A 6,649-nucleotide genomic window follows, 5' to 3' on the forward strand; every position below is an offset into this window, starting at 1 on the left:
CCGCCATATTAACACCCCCCCCCCCCCCCCCCCCCCCCCCATTTCAGTTTATGGCCACATCCCTCACCTCACTGCTGCTTACCTCAGTAAGGCACCTGTCCTTGGCTTCCTGATAATCCGTGTGTACATTTGCTGCTGTTGTGTCACCGAGCTTCATCTCACCAGCTGAGTGCCTCTGCACCAAACCTTCTTGGTGGTAACTGCTGGGCTTGCTCCTGGTGAGGGCATGCAAGGCTGATTACAGCTATTACAGCCTATTGCTGCCCTCAGGTCTGTGACACAGCCAAGCTCCTGACAAATCCCATTTGCAAGCAGGCTCTAAGCTAATTAGAAATCATTAACCACTCTCATTTAAGCCTAGTGACCTAGTCACCTACTGCGGTGACAGTATGTTCTAGTGGCACTGAATTATTTCAGGGTAAGGTCTGAAATTAAGGCCTGAATGAGAAAAGCAAGGCTCAAGTGGTTAATCAAGCTCTGCCAGGCTTCCCAGCTGGTGATGATAGCCTCCACCACAAAGGTGCTTGCAGCAGCATCTTCACCTAAATTGGGTGACCCCAAACCAAATTTGGGTTTTCAGTTCTTACTAAATAGCTGGCCTATGGTCCTACTTGCCATCTCCAGGGCGTGGGTTATCATTGCTTTTATTTTAAACTCTGCACTTTTTATTTCCATCTTATAAATGCAGATTGTCTTTTGTGTCCCATTTCAGCATCTGCAGGAACACTTTCTGCTGACTGCTTGAAAGTATCTTACCTGCATCCAGCTGGGCCAATCCCGCAGCAGGAGCAGCACCCTCCCACTGAGGATATTAATTAACACATTAAAGCATACAAATACTGCCTATGTGCTGATCTCAGCACGCAGATGGCCAGAGGAATGTCTGTGATGGTCCAAAATCCCAACCTGGAGACCTGCTACGACAGGTAGTGGCTTTGTGCAAAGCCAGGTAGAGGTTGAAGCCCTGCAGTTTCTCTGATCCATCTTCCCTCAGTCCAGTCTCATCCCTACATCTCAGTCCCTCGGCCACTCTGGAAACTGAAGACAAAGTGTCCTCAGCATGCACACAGACACAGCCCCTATGCACAGCAATACCTTAATTTTAGGTATATCCAACTTGAATTTCACCTTCACACCACAGTTATCACTGAAATGCCATAGATCATGACACAGACCAGGAACAAGCAAACTCCTTTTTACTTACCCCATGTTTGTTAGATGCTTATTCTCATCCTACGGTCCCATTGGTGGTCTCACAGGAAAGAAAACTGATCCCTTCTCTATCTAGCAAGATCAACTCAATGCCCAGCAGCGTTCAACTTATGGAAGCCATATGCCAAATCGCATTGGTGAGCTGATGGGCAAACCTGAACAGTTTTTACACACCCAAATAAATGCACATAAAGAAAAGAGAAAACCTACTCCATCCCTCCCCTCATGTGTGTAGTAAAATCAGAAGAAATGCAGAAACCAGCAAGTTGGAAAGGCAGAAGGAAAAAGCAGCTATCTGTAACTAGTTTCTCAGCTTTTACAAGAGAGATCTATAGAATTGAAAACCTTTGTATGGAAAAAAGTTGTTAACCTTGATAATAGTTATCCACTATTCCTCACAAAACTGTTAAAGATTGGGTGGGGATACTTTGGAGGAAGCTAAAAAACAAAAACAAAAGCAAACAAAACAAAACAAAAAAAGTGTTTCAAAGAATTAAAATCAGCAGCAGAACTTGGCACTAAGGATGGACAAACAGGGCACTAAGCACCGATCTCTTGACTAGTTCAGAAAGAGCTTTTTCATTTTCAATGTAGAAAAATGTGGAGCTATTTCATTTTGACACAAAACACCTGGACCATTCTGTCTGCACTAGAAAGAGACAAAATTTATTTAAACTTTTATCTAAAATAATTATTTTTAAGCTGCAAGTTAAAGAAGCTTGGTTTGGATTCACATAAATGCTCTAGAACAAGATCTTGGTGCAAGTCTCTGCTCAAAGATATTTGGAACCACTTTGGGGCCAAGCAGTTTCTTCCACTGAGACAATTTTTTTGCAACTCTTCACTTGCAGAGCCCCACGTGGTTCCTGCAAGAAGCACTTCCATTTGCACTTGCTCTTCCTGAGCACCTGAAGTGGTCCTTACTCTGTAACAGGTGCACGGTAACCTGTCTGAAACATGTTTTTTTTTTTTTTTTTCAAAAGTTACACTTGTGTTACTAGTTTTTCTTCTTCACTTGTGATTGAGCCTGAAAAAAATAAAATAAAATCATCAGCATCTGAGATCCCCATTAGCTCTAATTTTGTAACCTCAGTGATCCTGATTGTTTTGCAGAAACATGCTCCCTTCAACACCAGGATGAACTTGTTATTTCTGCAGCATTGTCCTAGTTTTGTCTGGGATCAAGTTAATTTTCTTCCTAGTAGCTGGTGTGGTGCTGTTTCCAATTTAGGATGAGAACAGTGCTGATGACACACCGATATTTCAGCTGCTTCTGAGGACTCCTTACACGAAGCCAAGGACTTTCCAGGTTCTCACCCTGCCCTGCCAGCAAGGAGGCTGGGGGTGCACAAGCAGCTGGGAGGGGACACAATCAGGACAGCTGACCCCAAACTGGCCAGAGTAATGTCCCGCATCATATGCTGACATTCGGAGCAATAGAACGGGGGCAAGTTAGCCGGGGGGCTGCTGTTGCTCAGGGACAGGCTGGGTATCAGTTAGTTGGTGGTGATCAGTTGCATTGTACATTGCTTGTTTTGTTTCTTATTTTGTTGTTAGTTCCCCCCCCCCCCCCCTTTTTTTTCCCCTCTTTCTTATTAAACTGTCCTTTTACCTCAACCATGAATTCTCACACTATTTTGATTCTTTCCCTGCTCTCAGGGAGAGTGAGACACCAGCTGCGTCGTGTTCAGCTGCCTGCTGGGTTAAACCACAAGACCACACCAGCAGGGAACAAGGCTGGGCCCAGCTCTGAATCCTTCCACTCCCTCCATGACCTCGTCTTCTAGGGACAACAGTTTTCTTCACATGGAAGACATAAATAGCACAGGCAGACTTTTCATAGGCACTATCTCACTGCCAGCACCAAGGTGGCCAGAGCACACTGCCAGCATTACAAGTTAAAATTCATCCAGGGTTTCTTTTTGTTCCTTTTTTTCCCTCTTTGTTCTGCATCATTTGTTTTTGTTTGTTTTCCTTTTCTCTTTCTTATTAAGCTATACTTATCTCAAGCCACAATTTCTCACACTTTTTCTTATTTCAGTTCTCTTCCCCCATCCCACTCAGGCATGCAGGCAGTGAGTCAATGGCCCTGTGGTGTTTAGTGGCCTAACAGGATAACCACAAAAGACATCTCATACACAAGGTACATTTCCTGTAACTTCTTTTTTTTTGGCTAAGAATCGTGAATTCATATTTATGTGAATCCTGCAATCTAGTCCAGATCTCACCTGTCTTGACAAGAAGTCATTTCTATCAGTCCGAACCCTTCTTAGCTCAGTCAGCAAAGTCAAATAGCAACAGGTATGTGAGAACGTAATGGAGGCATTATTTTGGAATACATATATCTCAGGGTTTAATTTTTCCTCAAAATATTTCAGCTAAGAGCTGTATCCTTTAATCCTTCTTTGGTTGTGGGATCACCTAAAAGCCCCCCACATGGATGAGAAAAGATCTGTACAGCCATTTGTAACCAGCTGCTTTAAAGAAACACTCGAAACAATGATTGTGAAATAGTAAAAATTGCAGGAGAATGACCCAGAATGACAAGAGCTGATTAAAGTAAAATAAATAAGCAAAATTAAATGTTTTAAGAACCGAGATTAATTAGGAATTGCTTCATTTGCTTTAAAGGATTATCTTCACTCGCTTTCTTTGTAAGCCTCCAGGCTTTCTGTGCAAAACTTGAATATAACTTTTCACAATAAATTAAAATTGAGAATTTATTTTCACTTACAGTGACAGAGCTCCCTGAAGCAATGCCATGGGAAACAAGTTCCAAGAGCTGCAGGCCTTATTATTGCCGTGGGTACTACGACAGCTTCTCCCTGATATGGGGACGGAGCAGCGCTCACCTTACCCATCAAATAGCATCTCCTCTCTCTGCTGGCATCTGAGGGCTAAGGAAAGCACCACCTGAGGGCTATCTTCACATCTTCAGCTTCCCCTTCTGCATTTCTGGCGGAAGGCTTCTCCTGGCCATTTCCCAGGCTTTATTCCAGGCTTCCTCGCCGTGCTGTTTTTCACCATCCTCGCTCTCTTACAACACACCCTGTTACAAGCCAAACATCAAAAGGCAGCGGGGCAGATGAAAGAGTCAGACGTAGAGCCAAGAGAGAGAAAAAGAAAATCTGAGTAGCAGATTCATTTGGAAAACACAACTTAAAAAAAAAAAAAAAAGCTCAGTTTAAGGGATTTCGTCATGTTGAGAAGAACATTTCCTGATTCAACAGAAGAAAAGCAGACCGTGGTCCAGAGCAACCCAGATTTCCCTGCTTCTGTCTGCTGAGCCCAGCGCATGCAGCACCATCCTTCTGCCAGGCATTTCAGGCTTGTTTTGGCCTCATGGGGGCAAAATCAAAACATCTTTCTTGCTCACTCTTCATTCTGTAAATCATACGCTAAGCCTCCATGAGTCTTTTGTGCCATGCCCTGGTAGTCACCATATCTGGCACATTTCAGTCCAAATAAAGAAGAACATTTTTGAGAAATCATTTAAAAATAAATAAATAAAATGGCAAGCCAGTCTTCATTTTCCATTAAAAACAGCATCTGTTACTGTGTTTGGTGTTGCAATATATTGGCCCATTAACTGGATCTTCTGTGAGCATCTGCTCATAGTAAAAGATCTTGGCAACTTGTAGCTACAAAAGGTCTAGCCTGCAGGCTGCACAAAGCTTTGGGACTGGAAAAAAAAAATAGTAAATGCTTGTGGGTTGAGATAAAGACAGTTTAACAGGGCAGGGAAGAAAGAGAAGTCATAATAATAGTAGCAATAATAATAATAAGACGTACAAAGCAAGCGATGCACAATGCAATTGCTCACCACCCGCTGACTGATGCCTGCCCCCAAGCAGCAGTCCCCCAACCACCCCATATTAATTGCTCAGTGGAATTGCTTAATTAATTGCTTAATATGGTATGGAATATCCCTGTGGCCACTTGGGGTCAGCTGTGCTGGTTCTGTCCCCTCCCAGCTCCTGCTGCACCCCCGGCCTGCCCGCTGGCAGCGGAGCATAAGAAGCCAAAAAGTCCTTGGCTTAGTGTAAGCACTGCTCTGCAACAACTAAAACATCAGCGTGTTATCAACATCATTCTCATCCTAAATCCCAAACACAGCACCATTCCAGCTACTGGGAGGAAAATTAACTCTATCCTAGCTGAAACCAGGACAGCGTAAAAGGCTTGTACAGGTAAAAGACATCAGTTGCTCTTCCCTTGTCCACTGATGTGTCACTCCAGCATAGAAGGCCAATAGCTTAGTCAGGCTTCTTTTGGCTGTGGCGAGGCCACGTTGGCTGTAATCTCCAAATCTGCTTGGTTTTGGAGTCCCGGGTCAGCCCAATCTTTGATATGGATCCATACAGACCTTTTGTTTCAAATGAGCACGAGCATCCACTGCAAAAATCTTAATAATAATAATAATAATAAAGACAGGCACCAGAACAATATAACAATTATCTTCCAAAGGGGGAAAAAAGAATCCTCTCAGTGATTAGAAGAAAAAAAATAAAAGAGGAGCAAAGGGGGAGAGCCCTCCACCGTTCTGTCTTTGCAGGTAGGTCTTTCTATCCAAGTTTGATAGTCCAGTAATTCAGCTGCCTTCTGGATTATAAACCCCCAATCTGCTCCAAATCCCCAGAAAATGGTACCCCGTAAATGTATATCCACACCTCGCAGCAGTCTCTGCTGCGCTGAGAGCTTCCAGCTCCTTTCAAAGTCAGTGCCCACCGACCTTCACCGAAGAGAAGAGGTGCTAGAGGACTACCGTGCCCTAAATATTCACTGTGTCCTTTAGCATTGGTAAAAGAGGAGTGAAATCATTAGCATAATTAATAAGATTTCCACAGTTAATTAGATAGCCAATTAACTGCATCAGCTGTGATAGCAGCTGACAATTGTTGGTCCTTAACTAGTTAAGCATCATAATGTTTACAAGTTCCTCCCAGGGAAAAAAATAGTAATAATTAAAAACAAAAACAATCCCAGAAGTGGCAGCTAACAGAAGCCAGCAGAGCTACGAGCAGCCAATAGAGGTGATGCCCACCAAGATTTGCTTGAGGTCACCCAACTCAACCCATGGACACAGATTTCAGCTACTTGAAAAGCCATGCAGAGGGTGGCCAGTGCAGAATTAGGCCCTTAACTCACCTCGTCATCCCAGGGTAAAACCTGAACACACAGTAAAAGAGGAACAATGATTCAAGCCGGTCGTTGTTTCTGCAATTGGATTTTAACTGGGTTTCCAGCAGATACAGCTGGCTTAGGGAACACCTCCTTTCTCCCAAGACAACTTGTTTGACAACTAAAGAAAAACGAATAAGCAAACGAAACAGATGAACAAACCCCACCTGAAGCAGTGCCCTTACCGGTGCTGTGCAGGACTTGGGCACCCTGGGCAGAGCTGGGGCTGGGAAGGGGAACAGGAATGTTCCCCCCC

This window comes from Oxyura jamaicensis, chromosome 5, assembly GCF_011077185.1.
Source record: "Oxyura jamaicensis isolate SHBP4307 breed ruddy duck chromosome 5, BPBGC_Ojam_1.0, whole genome shotgun sequence".
Classification (NCBI taxonomy): Eukaryota; Metazoa; Chordata; class Aves; order Anseriformes; family Anatidae; genus Oxyura; species Oxyura jamaicensis.